The following is a 17,377-nucleotide window of genomic DNA, read 5'->3' on the forward strand; positions in this document are numbered from 1 at the left end:
GTTTAAGCATGACAAATATGTATTGGTACTAGCATGCATGATTTATAAAGTGTTTCGTTAGATTTTTTTATCTCTGAGAGGTTTCTGTTTCTCCCCCATTTGCTCTGAAAAGACGTGAGAGGAGTACTCTCTGTAGATGATGACGTACCCTCTGACGAGAGTGGTGATGCGATATAATTGTAAGGGTCACCTTTGGTGAAGTATGACTGCGGCTATAATTTATATGTAGGAATACTATAGTGGCACGATCGTGGTCATAGATTGTGTTATAGTTTGGTAAGTCATAAATGTGTTGTTGGTTTAGCAAGCCGGAAATTGTTGTTATAACATGAAATGAATTAGTCATTACACATGGTTAGTCGGGAATCTGTATTGTCCTCAATAGATAGAAGTCGGAACGACTTCGCGTGAAGATAAAATGAAATATAGTGTATATCATAATTTATTTGATTTTCTCTATTTTTTAGCATGATTGATTTAATTGACATGATATGACTTTGATTTGATGTTTTCTTTATTAAAATAAATCATTTTCATAATTAATAAAGAATCATAACATGACTTTTGATGGTAAATAATAATAATACTTTTTAATTACCTTTGAAATCTTATGATATTATTTAAATACTGCTTTCTTTATTAAGTATATGGAACTCACTTCTTTCTATGCCTCCTCAAGATGAGGAAGATAGTGAGGCATTGATCACTGAGCTTTCCCTTGAAGCTTTTGAGGATCTTGTGGATCCATGAACTTCTATAAGTGCATAGTTGTCTCCCACTTTGATGAGTCCATCTTTTGTAGAGCCTTATAGTTAATTTTGTTTCTGTCTTATTGTTCCCAGCGGCTAAAGGACATGGGCAGACTAGTAGCTTAGGATCGTGTGTACCACCTTGATAAACTCGGTTCCCTTGTCACTCCTGCTCTTATCTAGAATATGCTTTCTATTCATTATATTTTTGTCAGAGCTCTGATTGATACAGGTGCTAACTACTCTTTTGTTTCTTGTTCATTTACTTATAAATTAGATATTAGGCTTGAAACTTTAAATGAAGTGCTGGTAGTAGAAACTCCCTCTAGAGGTTTATTAAAAACTCATTGGGTGTATAAAAATTGTAAAATAAAAGCTTTAGGAGTAGAACTATTAGTAAACCTTATACTTTTAGATTTTTCAAGATTCGATGTTATCTTAAGAATGAATTGAGAAGTATAAAGCAATCATTAACTATAAAAGTAAGATTGTAGCTTTGTGATCACCAAAAATAAAATAAAAATCTATAAATTGGTTTTACTATTATCTAATATTTGAATAAATAGGAATTTGGATGTCGATCTCGTTGTATACACCATTCTACTATGTGTAACTTTCCAAATGTTTTTTCGGATGATCTACCTGGTCTGCTTCCCCCATGCAAGATAGAATTTTCTATCAATTTGCTTCATGGAACATAGCCTATTTTAAAACCTCCATATTGCATGAGTCGTACTGAGCTTGCGAAATTAGAAAACTAGCTCTTCGACTTCTTGGACAAAAATTTATCCACCCCGATCATTCATCTTGTGGTGCCCCAGTGTTATTTATAAAAAAGAAGGATGGCTCCCTCTGATTGTGTATAGATTACAGAGAGCTCAACTGTGTCACAGTGAAAAGTAAGTATCCTTTATCTCATACTGATGATCTTTTTAATCAGTTGCAATGTGCTACGATTTTTAAAAAAATCGATCTTGGATCGGGGTACTATTAGTTGAGGGTCAAAGAAAAAGATATTCCAAAGACAACATTTCGATGCCGATATGCTTAGTACCAATAAAAAGTTATACCATTTAGACTGACTAATGCTCCTGCTGCTTGTATTGATCTTATGAACAAGATTTTTCGACATGCACTAAATTAACACGTCATTGTGTTTATTGATGACATCCTAGTGTATTATAAGAGCCATGAGAAATATGCAGTTCACTTGTTTAGGGTATTGGAAACCCTCCGCCAGAACCATCTGTATTTTAAGTTTAGTAAGTATTATTTTTTGTTGGATTGAGTCTCCTTCCTTGGCCACATACCACGTAATTTCTAGCGAAGGAGTTTTTGTGGATCCATCCAAAGTTGAAATAGTGATAAACTAGAACCTGCCTATAAATGTCATTGAGGCACGTAGTTTCCTTAGTTTAGTAGGTTACCGGCGATTCATTAATGAATTTTCCAAAATTGCAGCTCCGTTGACCTGTTTCACTAGGAACAGTGTACCTTATATTTGGCACTATGAATGTGATGAAAGTTTTGTTGAGTTGAAGTATCATCTCACCTTTGCTCTGGTGTTGATCCTCCTTAACAACACTGAAAGATTTTAGGTTTAATAGGATGCATCTCATGTGGGTTTGGATTGTGTTTTGATACAACACGATTGGGTAGTTACTTATGGATCCAAATAATTAAAGCTCCATAAGCGTAACTACCCCACTCATGACCTGGAGTTGGCAGTCATAGTCTTTGCCTTGAAGATATGATGCCATTATTTGTACGGTTAAACATTTAAAATCTATACTGACCACAAATGTTTGAAGTATATATTTTTGCAGAAGAAACTAAACATGAGAAAGAGACATAGGATGGATCTCCTGAAGGACTACGACTGCAAGATCATCTACCACCCTAGTTGAGGTAATGTAGTTACTGATACTCTTAGCCGGAAGGAGTCTGCTTTATTAGCCCAAACCATGGCCTCTAGTTAGAAGTTAGTTGATTCTATATAGATACTCTACCTTAACCATTATGGCAATAGTGCCTACCTCCCCCAGATCCGAGCTTTGTCTGATCTTTTCATGAAGATTTATGAAGCTCAATCCACCTACCCAGAAATAACCCAAAATCTGAGTAAGTTTACTTCTAATAAATTTCTTGATTTCAGCTTCACAAATGATGGATTATGCAGATTTCAGGATCGTATTTGGTTCCCGCCTGTAACAGCTCGCTCACCACCGTGCTAAATTGTATTTGAAAATCCTATTTATTCAGGCTTTTAGTCCACACTGAACTCATTTAAATTTATTTTGCAGCTTTATATCCTAATTCATAATTTCGATTTATGCTGATTTTGTCTTGATTTTATTTAATTATTATTATTATTATTATTATTATTATTTTATTTTGATTTAATTATTATGATTATTTTCATTTTTTAAAAATAATTAATTTTTATGAGAAAATGGCAAAAGGGAAAAATCTCGCGGGAGAGGGTTGCCCCCGTGACAGTCGTAGGACATGTTCACAGTACGCACGTCCCATCCTCGCGAAGCACGAGGCCAAACTTGCGTGTGCATCATGTCGCACGTCGGCAAACCGGCCAGGTGCTGCGCACCGTGCGCGCATCGTCAGCAAAATAGGCCTGCGCGGATAGGCCTATGTGCCTAGGGCCTTCCCGAAATGCCCCAGTGCACTGTAGGTCTTGCGTGCACGCAGGGCAGCTCCTATGCGTGGCAGGGTAGCTCGGCACTTGCAAGCTAGGCTCACTGCTGCCTTGGGCGATGTGTTGCTGCCCTCTTTGGGCAGTGTGCCGCCACTTGGGGTGTGCCGTCACCGGAGGAGGAAAAAATAATTTCTCCATTTTTCGTGCTGTGTCAAATCGATCTTCCCATTTCAACAATCTCTCTCTTCACCAGATTTCGCTACTTGGTGTAAATCCGATGGCCCCCATTTTCTATAAATAGGGGTCCTTCCTCCTATTTTTTCATCACTTCCATTCTTTAACCTTTCAAGAGTTTAGAGAGAGATAGGGAGGAAGTGATCTAGAAAGAGAAGAAGAAGAGGATAAGAAGAAAAGTATAGGAAAAATTTTGAGATTTTGGTAAGAAATCTAATATTTCTTTAAACGTCTCAAGGAGTATTTCTAGAAAATTAAAATAATAAATCTGTGATTTTGTGTGATTTGCATGTTCTGTGTTTAGTAGTTTTTAAATAATGTGAATTATTCTTGATTTCAATCATGCCATGCGATTTATAGGCACTTGATGACTTGCATATAAATAAAATAATATAAAATTGGTAAGGTAATTTGGAAAATAAAAACAAAAAAAAAGAGAAAAGTGGAATGAAGCCCGAATGGTCTGAAGGAAAGAAAAATCAGAAATTATAGGTCAAAACGTAATTTAAAAAAAATTTGCCATGTCAGACGCCCGGTCAGCAGCCTCGACCAACCAGGACGCGCCAAGTGGCAGAGGCGCTAACGCGGGAGGCCACGTTGGGGGAGCCATGTGGGCAATTCACGTGCACACAATTGAATGGCTGAGGTTCGTTCCCATGCGCATGGACAGCCCCGAGTGAATCGCGATGGACGGCCAAGATTGGATTGCGATGAACGGTCCAAATTCACTCCCTTTTAATCGCGATCGAATGGTCCAGATCAAACGTGATGGATGGCCCAGATCAAAAGCGGATGGGTATAAATAATCTCATCCCCACCCAAACTCTAACCCTAGTCGCCAGAACCCCTTGCCAGAGAAGACAACCCAGCTGCCGGGGAGCCGACCGCCGCTACACGCCGTCGTACTAGAACCATTTTCGATCGTCAAAAAAGGTAAAAAATTTCTATTTTGCACAAAATTCAATTTTAAGCCCACCCATGGCCAAATCGGAGTGAAAAAATCGGTCAATTGGCTGAAAAATACCGACGAAGCCCGGCGGGGCCGCCGCAAGAAATTTCACAAATCGCATCCGATGAGACCCTTCCTGATTCCCGTCCCTTCCCAATTCTCATTTCGCATAATTTTTTCACCGTTGTGATCATCATTTTCTTCTCTACAGGTTGACCGAAGTGAAACACCCAACCGCAACGTGAGCTGAAGGAGCCGCCGCACCGAAGGACCTCGCTGTCGGTGAGTTTAGGTTTTTTGTGTTTTTTCGACCTACTGAGGCCCTTTAGCGTGTGTACTCATAGGAATCAATGCAAAATCAGCTGAATTCAGCCAAAAACGGTCGACCTGAGGTGGACCGCCGCCGTAGGCGGCGACGCCTTTGTCAGAGCATGGCGGAGCCACCATGCTGAATTTTTAAAATTGGTTGAGCGGGCCTTGTGATTGATTTTGGGTTTATTTGGAATATTTGTAGGTATTATGAGCTCGTTTCAGTTCCCATAGAAAAATTCAGGGAATATAGGGACCGCCCATAGGCGCAATAAACCGTTTAGTTTTTCGGTGTCAAATCGAGTAAGGACCACTCACCATATTCCCTATCATAGAATTGAAGTTTAAATAAATAATAATACGGTATTTTGTACAAATTAAATAGATTTGCATAATTATTTACGGATTGCTAATGGAGCCCGAACCGGACATTGTTTTCTGTTTATTTATTTTACAGTCTAAAAAGATGATAGTATCTGATTTATTTATTTTATGGTTTAAATGCATGTATTACTGTTTTACTTGACCACTGTTTGATTTGAGATTTGAGACATGATTACATTACCAGATGCATGTTTATTTATTTTTGTGATTATGTTTGATTTGATAATAGAGACTAAAGAAAACAGAAAAGGGGTGTGATCAAATAAACAGATGAAATGACAGCCTTACTAGATATCCTAGGAGATGGTGGACGGATCGGGTACATAGAGAACCCTACTGTGAACGTTGTCTCATACTGGATAAGGTATAGAGACTTAGTAATTTGGCGCTCACACCGAACGGGGTATGAGAACGGCCCACTTTACCCTCATACTGGACGGGGTATTGAGATTTAATATCTTGGTGCTCATACCGGATGGGGTATAAGGACGGCTCTGTAATTGAGATTGTTAAAGGAAAGAGTTCATGTGTAGATGGGACATCACTATAAACCCCCATGGATACTAGTAGGCTGATGAAATGAGAAACGGTTATGATTTAGTTTATTATTAATGGATATGAATTCATGATATGTTCTATGTTGCTGGGTGTTCATGAAGTTATAATCTGTATGGTATTATTGTCTCTACAGGTTGTTTTCATAAATTCTACTATGGTAAGTGAATGGTAAATGATTTTATGATTAATAAACGAATTTGCTAAATATAATGCTCCATTAGTTGTTTTGATTTTATACCAACCTTTACTTTTGTGCCAGTGATATAGTGTGATATCCTTATTGGGCTAGTGTAGCTCATCATTTATTTAACTATTTCAGATCAAGATGACCTGGTTCCAGAGCCCAATCAGCAAGAAAATTGCGAGTAGATTCTAGATACTTTCTATTTTCTATTATTTTTCTTATTTCTCGTGTTTCTTTCAGAGAATTCATTCCGTAATGTTGTTCAGTACTTTTAAGTTATTGTGCAAGGGATGTAAACCTAAACATTTTATTTCGCTTCTGCACTTAAATTATTATATATTTTCTTTTAGATTTCTGGGGTCACTACAGTTTGACAAGCTGAAAATGTGTATGAGCAAATTGCCGTTATCTGTATATGATCTGGTCATTTCATATGAGTAGTTGAAAATTCGTATATGCCCTTAGAGATGGAAGTCGGAACGACTTTGCGAAGCATGACACGAAAATCTAAGCATTTTATGATTTATTTGATTTTCTTTATTGTTAAGTATGATATTTGATTTTGATTGTGGTGACTATGACATAATATTTTCTTAATAAGTAAATTATTTTCATAAGGAAGATAGGACTCCAACATGACCAAATGGTAAGAATTTATGATATAATTATTCACTTTTTAAATCTTACAATGTTATTTAAATATTGTTTTTCTTACTGAGCATATGGAACTCACTCTTTCCATACCCCACTCCAGATGTGGAAGATAGTGAGGAACCGTTCGTTGACCTACCCCTTGAAGTCTATGAGGATCCTGTGGATCTGTAAACCTTGAGTGTATGATTTGTTCCTGCACTCTGATGAGTCCAATAACATAATGATAGAAGTGACCCTTTTTGTATTTTAATACTTTGTATTTTGTAGTCATTTCTGCCTTAGTTATATATATATTTGGAACTCATATATTTTGAAAAAGATTTGTGTTAATTTGCTATGCTGCATATAATTTCTATTATGCACTCGTAATCTATTTCTGTATCTAGCACCCTCATGTCTTAATTAGCATTTGAGATGTCATACCGCTGCTGTCAGGATGGATGTTCTCAAGATTGCTCATGCCTCCAAATTATCTATCAACTAGGAAAGTACAAAGATGTAATGGGATATGAGATTTCAATATTAGTGGCCTGAAATGAAGAAAGACATTGTCAACTATATCTCCCGATGCCTTACCTGCCAGTGAGTTAAGGCTCAACACCAGAGACTTTGTGGTTATTACAAAGCCTCCCTATTCTGTAATGGAAGTGGGAGTATATGACCATGGACTTTGTTACTGGTTTGCCCATAACTTGTTTCGGTCGCAATGCAATATGGGTCATTGTTGACAGATTGACCAAGATCGCCCATTTCCTACCAATCAGAACCATAGATTCCACCAATAGATTAGCCCTCTTGTACATCGAAGATATTGTTCGACTTCACAGTGTTCCCTCATTTATTGTGTTAGACAGAGATCCTTGGTTCACCTTCCATTTCTGGGACATCTTTCAAAAAGCCTTTGGTTCAAAATTGTATTTCATTACTGCTTATCATCCCCAGACTGATGACCAGTCTGAACGTACTATCAAGATACTGGAAGACATGTTACACACTTGTGTTCTCAACTTTAGTGATAACTGGTATGAGTACTTTCTCTTGTGTGAATTTGCTTACAATGACAATTATCATTCCAGTATCAGTATGGCTTCGTATGAAGCCCTAACCTTTCTCACATCATTATTCACCAAGAAATACAGGTTCAAGTTGATATGACATATGAGGAGCTCCTTGTGAAAATATTTGATTGGACTGACAAAGTTTTGCATAACAAGAGGATTCTAATGGTGAATATATACTGGCAACACCATACTCCAGAGGAGGTGACATGAGAGTTGGAGAACAAAATGCGAGAGAAGTTTTCTTATCTATTCATGACAAATTTAGGAGACCAAATCTTCTAAGGTAAGGGGAATTTAACACCCCAAAAACCTTCGTGCTTAATTTGTATTGTGAATCCCTATTTATTCGGGCTCTAAGGTCGTTTAAACTTTTTGAATTTCGTATTTTGAGTTTTGGATGAATTTCATATTTTAATTATACATTATTTAGTTAAATAATTATTGAAATTATTTTATTTAATTTGTTGGTAGATAATTTAAAATTAATTAAAAAGATTTTAGGGAAAAAACAGAGGAGAAACAACAAAAAATCTCGCGGGAATGCCCGCAGGAAGAATCTCGTCCGTGCCTGTTGACTTGGGCGGTGTGTCATCGTTGTTTGGGTGGCATGCCTCTGGTTTTCGCACTGCCGTCACATCCCGTCGTCCATCTGTCACTCGTTCCATCTCATTTCACCTTGACTTTCTCTTTTTTCACCAGATTTTTCCACTTGGCGCAATTTTAATGGTCGCCATTTTTTTATAAATAGGGACCCCCACTTCACCATTTGCTCATCACTTCCACTTTATTCTATCATCCACCAAAGGGTTTTAGAGAGAGAAGGAGTGATTTAGAGAGAGAAAGAGAGGAAAAGAAGAAGAAAAGGCGTAGGAAACACTAAGAATTTGGTAAAGAATTTAGTATTTACTTTTGAACATCCTATGAAGTATTTCTAAATTAAAATTAATAAAGTTTGAATTAAATGGTTGCATGATTAATTTTATATGCTTAAATGAAATGATTTATGTTGTTAATTGCGTGTTTTATAAGCATATGCAAATTGATTAATTGCATGTCCAATTTGAGTGATTAATTCTTTGGGATAAATGTTGATGCATGCCACATTGTACGATAGTAAAAAAATAAAAGTGATGTTTAAGTATGAGAAATATGTATTGGTATTAGCATGCATGATTCATAAAATATTTTATTAGGCTTTTTATCTCTAAGAGGTTTCTGTTTCTCTCCTATCTACTCTTAAAAGACATGAGAGAACCACTCTTTGTGGATGGCGGCATACCATTTGACGAGAGTAGTGACGTGATATGATGGTAGGGGTCACCTTTGGCGAAGTACAACTGTTGCCATAGTTTACATGTAGTACCACTGTAGTTGCCACGACCGTAGTCATAGATTGTGTCATCATTTGGCAAGCCATAAATGTGTTGTTGGTTTAGCAAGCGACAAATTGCTGTTATAACATGAAATGAATTGGTCATTCCACATGGTTAGTTGAGAATCCGTATTGCCCTCAGTAGATGAAAGTCGGAATGACTTTGCGCGAAGAGTAAAATGAAATATAGTGCATATCATAATTTGTTTGATTTTCTCTATCTTTCAGCATAATTGATTTGATTAACATGATATGACTTTGACTTAATGTTTTCTTTATTAAAATAAATCATTTTTATAATAAATAAAGAAACATGACTCTTGATGGTAAATAATGATGGTACTTTTTAATTACATTTGAAATCTTATGGTGTTATTTAGATACTGGTTTTCTTACTGGATATATGGAACTCACTTCTTTTCATGTTCCCTTTAGATAAGAAAGATAGTGAGGAACTGATCGTTGACCTTCCCCTTGAAGCCTTTGAGGATCCTATGGATCCATGAACTTCTATGAGTGCATAGTTGTCTTGCACTCTGATAAGTCCATCTTTTGTAGAGGCTCGTAATTAATTTTTTTTCTGCCTCAGTATTGTATGAAACTCTATTATTATTTTATAAGAGATTGTAATTTTTTGTTTCGCTGCATACATTTATCTATTATGCACTCATAATATGTTTTCGTATCTGACACTCATATGCTTTAGTTTTCATTTGGGATGTCATACCATGAGTTCCAAACTCCAAAGTAAACATGAAGATATGGATCCCCGTGCAATCATCGATCATCTTCAGAAGATGTATCGTGCACAAAGTAGGACAGCTAGATACCAACTATCTAAGTCCCTATTTAGATCCAAGTTAACTACTAACTCTCCAGTTCGGCCCTATATTTTGAACACGATTGGTCTTATTGAAGAACTTCAAAAATTAGGGTGTACACTAGGTAAAGAGCTTTATCAAGATTTGATCTTACAGTCACTACTTGAGTCATTTTCACAATTCATTATTAATTTTAACATGAATAAAATGGATTATAATCTTCATGAGATGCTCAATATGTTGATTGATTATGGGAATCAAACTGCATTTGAGAAGAAGAAAGGAATTGTCATGTTGGTTAGCAACTTTTCTAATAAAAAGGGTAAGGGTAAGAAGAAACCCAAGAATAAGCCCACTGTACCTAAAAGTGGTATGACCAAACCTAAATATAAGAGAAAAGCTTACAAATATGATGTTGAATATTTCTTCTGCAAGAAAAAAAACATTAAAAGAGAAATTGCAAGGAGTATCTTGCATTTATGAAAGATAAGAAACAAGGTAAGACCTCAATGAAAAGTGTTTTCATGATTTCTTTAACTTTTATTAATCCGTCTATATGGGTATTTGATACTGGTAGTCGTTTTAACATTTGTAATATGTTGTAGGAACTATAAATTAATAGAATAATGAAGAAATAAAAAGTCTGTAACAGCCCTGGAAATTCATAATGGAAATTATATTAAAAATATCAAATGCGGAAGCGAAGTCAAAATTTGAGTAACATCCCTTACACCAAAACCAAAACGTGCTCACAAAATATAAAAGATCAAACTACCTAAGGGAGAAAACTTGAAAGTAAAAACTACGAATGTGACTATGGAGTCTTTAGGCGTCCCCTTCGTCGTCCTCCTGCGGAACCGGCTCGGGAACGATGTCCTATTGATCTGAAATGATTAAATAAGGAATGAGCTACACTAGCCCAGTAAAGACATCACGATATCTCACCGTCACGGAGGTAAAGGTGGGTAGAAAACACAAAAAGACCAATGGAGCATAATTTACAACAAATCCTTTTATCGATAATAAAACCTTTACCATTCCCTTACCTCGGTGAAATTCACAAAACAATATATGAAAGCAATAACATCATCATCATCATGAAAACATATATATGAACTGTATAACATAATACCTATCACACTTTTCGTAATTTAATCGTTAACAACATATTTTCCTAATTCACCAGCCCACTAGTATCCATGGGGATCCATAGGGGTCCCGCTACCCGTTAATCCTTAACACTTGAAATCATATTCCAGGGCCGTCCCCATACCCCGTCCGGTATGGGCACCAAACCATAGATCTCATTACCCCGTCCGGTATGAGGGTGAAACGGGCCGTCCCCATACCCCGTCCGGTATGGGCGCCAAAACAATAAACCTCATTACCCCGTCCGGTATGAGGGTGAAACGGACCGTCCCCATACCCCGTCCGGTATGGGCGCCAAAACACATAAGATCTCCATACCCCGTCCGGTATGGGAGACCACAATCCCGGTAGGGTTCCCTACGGACCCGGTCCGTCCACCATCTCCCAGGATATCTAGTCAGGCTGAACACATTATACAATTTCCATTCATATAATCTTTCATTCTCCTTTTCCCTCAGTCAGCATTATCAATCACATACAAACAAGCAAAACGATAATTTATGCCAAACAGACAACATACAACATCAATATCCCGGTCATTCAATCCATATCAATAAAACAGTAAAATATGCACACGAAACTATAAAATGAAAACATCGAACCTCATGCTGCATTTAAAACTGTAAAACAGGCCAAATAACAGTTAACCGACAAACACACTAGACTCGAGCTCCATTAGCGACCTTAAGTAATTTCACACATTCGTTGATTCATGAAAAACCGTTTTATCATTTATTGGACTTTAAAACCGTGATAGGAAATAGGGTGAGGGGTCATTACTCGTTTCGGGGTCCGAACACGGCTTCACAGTGCGCTTGCAGGCTGTCCCTAATTTTCCCTGAATTTTCCTCGGGGAACTGAAACGCACTACTGGTACCTGCACGTGTTCCAAAAAAATCCCAAATTAGGCCCAGGGCCCCTTTCGGCCCAAATCGCAACTCCGGCACGGCGATTCACCTCGGGTTGGCTGTTTTCGGCCATTTTTGGCCTAATTCGGCCACACTCGCATCGGTTTCTGTGAGAAAACAACCCTAGGGCCCTCGGGGGGCCAAAAAATCACGGAAAAACGGAGCTTACCGGCGGCGGCGCTCTCGGGTGCGGCGGCTCTCCGGCGAGGTTCGTGTTTTGGTGATTCGGCTCCGGTCAACCTGTAGAGAAAAGAATGGTGATCACGGTGATATAAAAATTGCATCAAACGGAGGTCGAGAAGGGCCTCATCGGAGGCAAAAACCGAGAAGGGGCGCGGCGGCGCCGCTGGGCTTCGGCCGTGTATTCCGGCCGTTTGTGTAACGGCCCCGGAAAATATTAAAAAAGAGATGAGTATTTAAATATATCGAATGCGGAAGCAAGATCAAAATTTCAGTTAACATCCCTTACACGAAAAAACCCAAAAAAAACGTACTTAAAATATAAAAGGTTAAACTAACTAAGAAAGAAAACTCGAAAATAAACTATGCGTATGACTACAGAGTCTCTAGGCATCCCCTTCGTCGTCCTCCTGCGGAACGGGCTCGGGAACCATGTCTTCCTGATCTGAAATGGTTAATTAAGGAGTGAGCTACACTAGCCCAGTAAGAACATCACGATATCTCACCGTCACGGAGATAAAGGTGGGTAGAAAACCACAAAAAGACCAATGGAGCATAATTTACAATAAACTCGTTTATTAACATGAAAACCTTTACCATCCACTTACCTCGGTGGAATTTATGAAAACAATATAAAAAAAATAATAACATTATCACAATCATGGAATAATATAAGCTGTAAAACATAGCACTTATCACGCCTTTTATAATTCAATCATTACACAACATATCCTTTTCTCATTTACCAGCCTACTAGTATCCATGGGGGTCCCTAGGGGTCCCGCTACCCGTTAACCTTTAACATTCATAATCAGTTTCCAGGGCCGTCCCCATACCCCGTCCGGTATGGGCGCCAAAACCATAAACCTCAATACCCCGTCCGGTATGAGGGTGAAACGGGCCGTCCCCATACCCCGTCCGGTATGGGCGCCAAAACCATAAGATCTCCATGCCCCGTTCGGCATGTGAGACCACAATCCCGATAGGGTTCCCTACGGACCCGGTCCGTCCACCATCTCCCAGGATATCTAGTCAGGCTGACCCCATCATACAATTATCAGTCTATACAATGTTTCATTTCCCTTTTTCCTCAATAAGCATCATCAATTCACATTTAAACAAGCAAATCGTAATTCATGCCGAACAGACAACATACAGTATCAGTTCTTCAGTCATTCAACCCATAATTAATAAAACAGTAATATATGCATTCGAAATTATAAAATGAACACATCAAACCCCATAATGCATTTAAAGCTGTAAAACAGTGTAAAACATGCCAAACAACAGTAAATCATTAATCACACTAGACTCGGGCTCCATTAGCAACCTTAAGCAATTTCACACATGCGTTAATTCAAGAAATACCGTTTTATCATTTTGAACTTTAATACCGTGATAGGAAATAGGGTGAGGGGTCCTTACTTGTTTTCGGGATCCGAATACGATTCACAGTGCGCCTGCAGGCTGTCCCTAATTTTCCCTGAATTTTTCCCGAGGAACTGAAACACGCTAACAGTACCTGCACGTGTTCCAAAAAAAATCCAAATTAGGCCCAGGGCCTCTTTCGGCCCAAATCGCAACTCCGGCACGGCGGCTCCGCCGTGCTCCGGCGACGGCGCCGCCGCTGGCGGCGGCGAGTCGCCTCGGGTTGGCTGTTTTCGGCCGTTTTCGGCCGAATTCGGCCACACTCGCATCGGTCCTTGTCAGAAAACAACCCTAGGGCCCTCGGGGGGCCAAAAAATCACGGAAAAGCGGAGCTTACCGGCGGCGGCGCTCTCGGGTACGGCGACCCTCCGGCGAGGTTCGTGTTTTGGTGATTTGGCTTCGGTCAACCTGTAGAGAAAAGAATGGTGATCACGGTGATATAAAAATTGCATCGAACGGAGGCCGGGAAGGGCCTCGTCGGAGGCAAAAACCGAGAGGGGGCGCGGCGGCGCCGCTGGGCTTCGGCGGCGCCGCTGGGCTTCGGCCGCGTATTCCGGCCGTTTGGCCGGGATTTCGGCTTCGATTTGGCCATAGGAGGAATCAGTGGGGAAAAACGAGTCGGGGGTATGAAATTTACCTCGATCGGCGGTCGGAAATTTCCCCGGTGCGGCGGCGAGTGGCGGCGGGTGGCGGCGGTCGGCCTCTGGTTCGTCTTCTCCGGCGAGCGGCTGGCGGCTAGGGTTTTTGGTCTGGTGTGGAGGTTCTATTTATAACCCCTTGCCTTTTGATCACAGCCGTTCATTTCGTTTTAATCTGGGCCGTTCGTTTTTGATTGAATCTGGGCCGTCCGTGCGTTTGAATCTGGGCCGTCCGATCGCGTGATTGATCTGGGCCATCGGATCGCACCCACGCGGATCGCCAACGTGGCTCCTTTCGGAGTGACGCGATCTTGCCACGTGGCAGGCCCCGGTTGGCCGGGACTGCTGACCGGGCCTGCTGACGTGGCCCCCCCCCCTTTTTTTTTTTTTTTTTTTTTTTTTTTTCCTTTTTTCCTCCTCCTTTCCGGGCGCTACAGTTTGGCTGGGATTTTGGCTCCGATTTGGCCACAGGAGGAATCAGCGTGGAAAAACGAGTCGGGGGTACGAAATTTACCTCGATCGGCGGTCGAAAATTCCTCCGGTGCGGCGGCGGGTGGCGGCGGCCGGCTTCTGGTTCGTCTTCTCCGGCGAGCGGCAGGCGACTAGGGTTTGTGGTCTGGTGTGGGGGGTCTATTTATAACCCTTTGCCTTTTGATCTCAGTCGTCCATTTTGTTTTAATCTGGACCGTCCGTTTTTGATTAAATCTGGGTCGTCCGTGCGTTTAAATCTGGGCCGTCTAATCGCACGCTTGATCTGGGCCGTCCGATCGCGCCCACGCGGATCACCAACGTGGCCTTTTTTGGAACGACGTGGTTTTGCCACGTGGCAGGTCCCGGTTGGCCGGCTGCTGACCGGGCCTGCTGACGTGGCTGCCGACGTGGCTTTTTTTTTTTTTTTTCAGCCCCTTTCCGGGCGCTACAAAGTCAATCTTTAAGTTGGGACTGGTGCAAAAGTTGCAGCTTTAACTGTAGGATCAATTTCTTTTAGGATGCCTATCGACAAAATACTTTTGTTGGAGGATTGTTATTATGTTCTTAAATTTGTTTCGAACATAATTTCAATATTTTTTTTGAACCAACATGGTTTTCGTATTATTTTGAATAATAGAATTTTCTCTATTTATCATAGTATTTATGTTTTACCTGATATGAATCAAAATTCAGTTTTGCATGTTTCTAGTCTTAAGAGAAAAAAAGATGATCAAGTAAATCATACATATATTTGGCATTGTAGGCTTGGTCATATTGGAGAGACAAGAATAAGCAAGTCGTACAAGAAAGGTTATCTTGTCAAATATGATTATGAATTATATCCAACTTGTGAATCTTTTCCTAAAGGAAAAAGGAGTAAACTTCTATTTATTAGAAGTGAAGAAAGAGCTTCTAAATTATTGGGATTAATTCATACTGATGTTTGTGGCCCTATGAAAATTCGAACCAAATAAGGATATTCTTACTTTATCACCTTCATTGATGATACGTTAAGATATGAATTTGTATATCTTATGAAACATAAATCTGAGTCTTTTGAAATGTTCAAAAGATTACATAGTGAAGTTGAGAAAACGGACTAACAAAAACACTAAAGTGCTAAGGTTTGATAGATGAGAATATCTTAGTGATGATTTTATTGGATATATCAAAGAGAAAGGGATTCTCTCACAGTGGACCCTCCTGGAACATCACAACACAATGGTGTATCTGAAAGAAGAAATCGAACCTTATTAGATATGATGAGATCAATGATGAGGTTTACAAATCTTCCAATTAATTTATAGGGATATGTTTTGGAAACTGCATCATATTTACTAAACGAAGTAACCACTAAGTCAATCTTTACAACACCATATGAGATATGGAAAGAACATAAACCAAGCCTCAAACATATTAAAGTTCGAGGTTGTTCAGCTTACGTTAAGAGATTGTAAATCGATAAGCTTGACTCAAGATGTTATAAGTGCATATTCACTAGGTTTCCCAAAGAAATAATGAGATATTATTTCTATCACCCATCTAACCATAAAGTGTTTGTGGCTAGATGAGCAACCTTTTTGGAAAATGAATTTCTTTTAGAAGGAAATCATGGTGAAAGAATTGAACTTGATGAAGTTCAAGAAACTAATGAATCAATATAAGAAGATAATCATGAGAAACATATTGAGCAACCTTTACTAGATGTTTTGAAGATGACAAAGAAGTTGTCATCTCCAATGGTTGAGGTTCAAGAAACAAATGTTGTTCAAGAACAAGTTAGTGAACCTATTCAAAATCAGATTGAACAGCAACCTAATTTAGTACAAGATGAGCAAGTTGTGTACAAACCTCTTAGAAGGTATGCTAGACAACATTGTGCACTAAATAGGTTGAATCTTATAGTGTAAGCTGATGTATCAAATGAGGTTAATCATGATGATGATAACCCCAAGACCTATAAATAGGCTATACAAAGCTCTGATTATGAGAAATGGATAAAAGTCATGGAATTTAAAATAGAATACATTAAGGTCAACAAAGTTTATACTTTGGTTAAGCTTTAAATGATATAAAAGCTTATTGGTTGTAAGTGGATTTTTATGACAAATATTGGAGCTAACAGAAAGGTGGAGATCTGTAAAGTCTATCTTGTTGCTAGGGGATATTATAAAAAAAAGGAATCGATTATGACAAAACACTTTCCCCTGTAGCAATGCTCAAATCAATTCGGATTCTACTTGCTGTAGCTACCTACTAGGATATTATGAGATATGACAAATAGATGTGAAAACAACTTTTCTAAATGGTGAGTTGGAAGATAATGTGTATTGACACAACTTGAAGGTTTTATATCCCCGTCTGATGATGATAAAGTATGCAAGCTACAAATATCCATTTATAGATTAAAGCAAGCATCTCAAATTTGGAATATTCAGTTTAACAAAATAATTGAAAAGTTCAATTTTGTTATATGCAAATAGAACCATTGTGTGTATAAAAAGGTTGGTGAAAGTACAATTATTTTCTGGGTGTTATATGTAGATGATATATTACTCATTGGGAATGATATACCAGCATATGGAGATATGATCATTGAACCGACTCAATTGAGAATTTTTAATGGTTAATATTATCTTAAACTATCAATATAATATTCTCTTAAAATGATGAGA

This window comes from Carica papaya, chromosome 5, assembly GCF_054855325.1.
Source record: "Carica papaya isolate Zhongbai chromosome 5, ASM5485532v1, whole genome shotgun sequence".
Classification (NCBI taxonomy): domain Eukaryota; kingdom Viridiplantae; phylum Streptophyta; class Magnoliopsida; order Brassicales; family Caricaceae; genus Carica; species Carica papaya.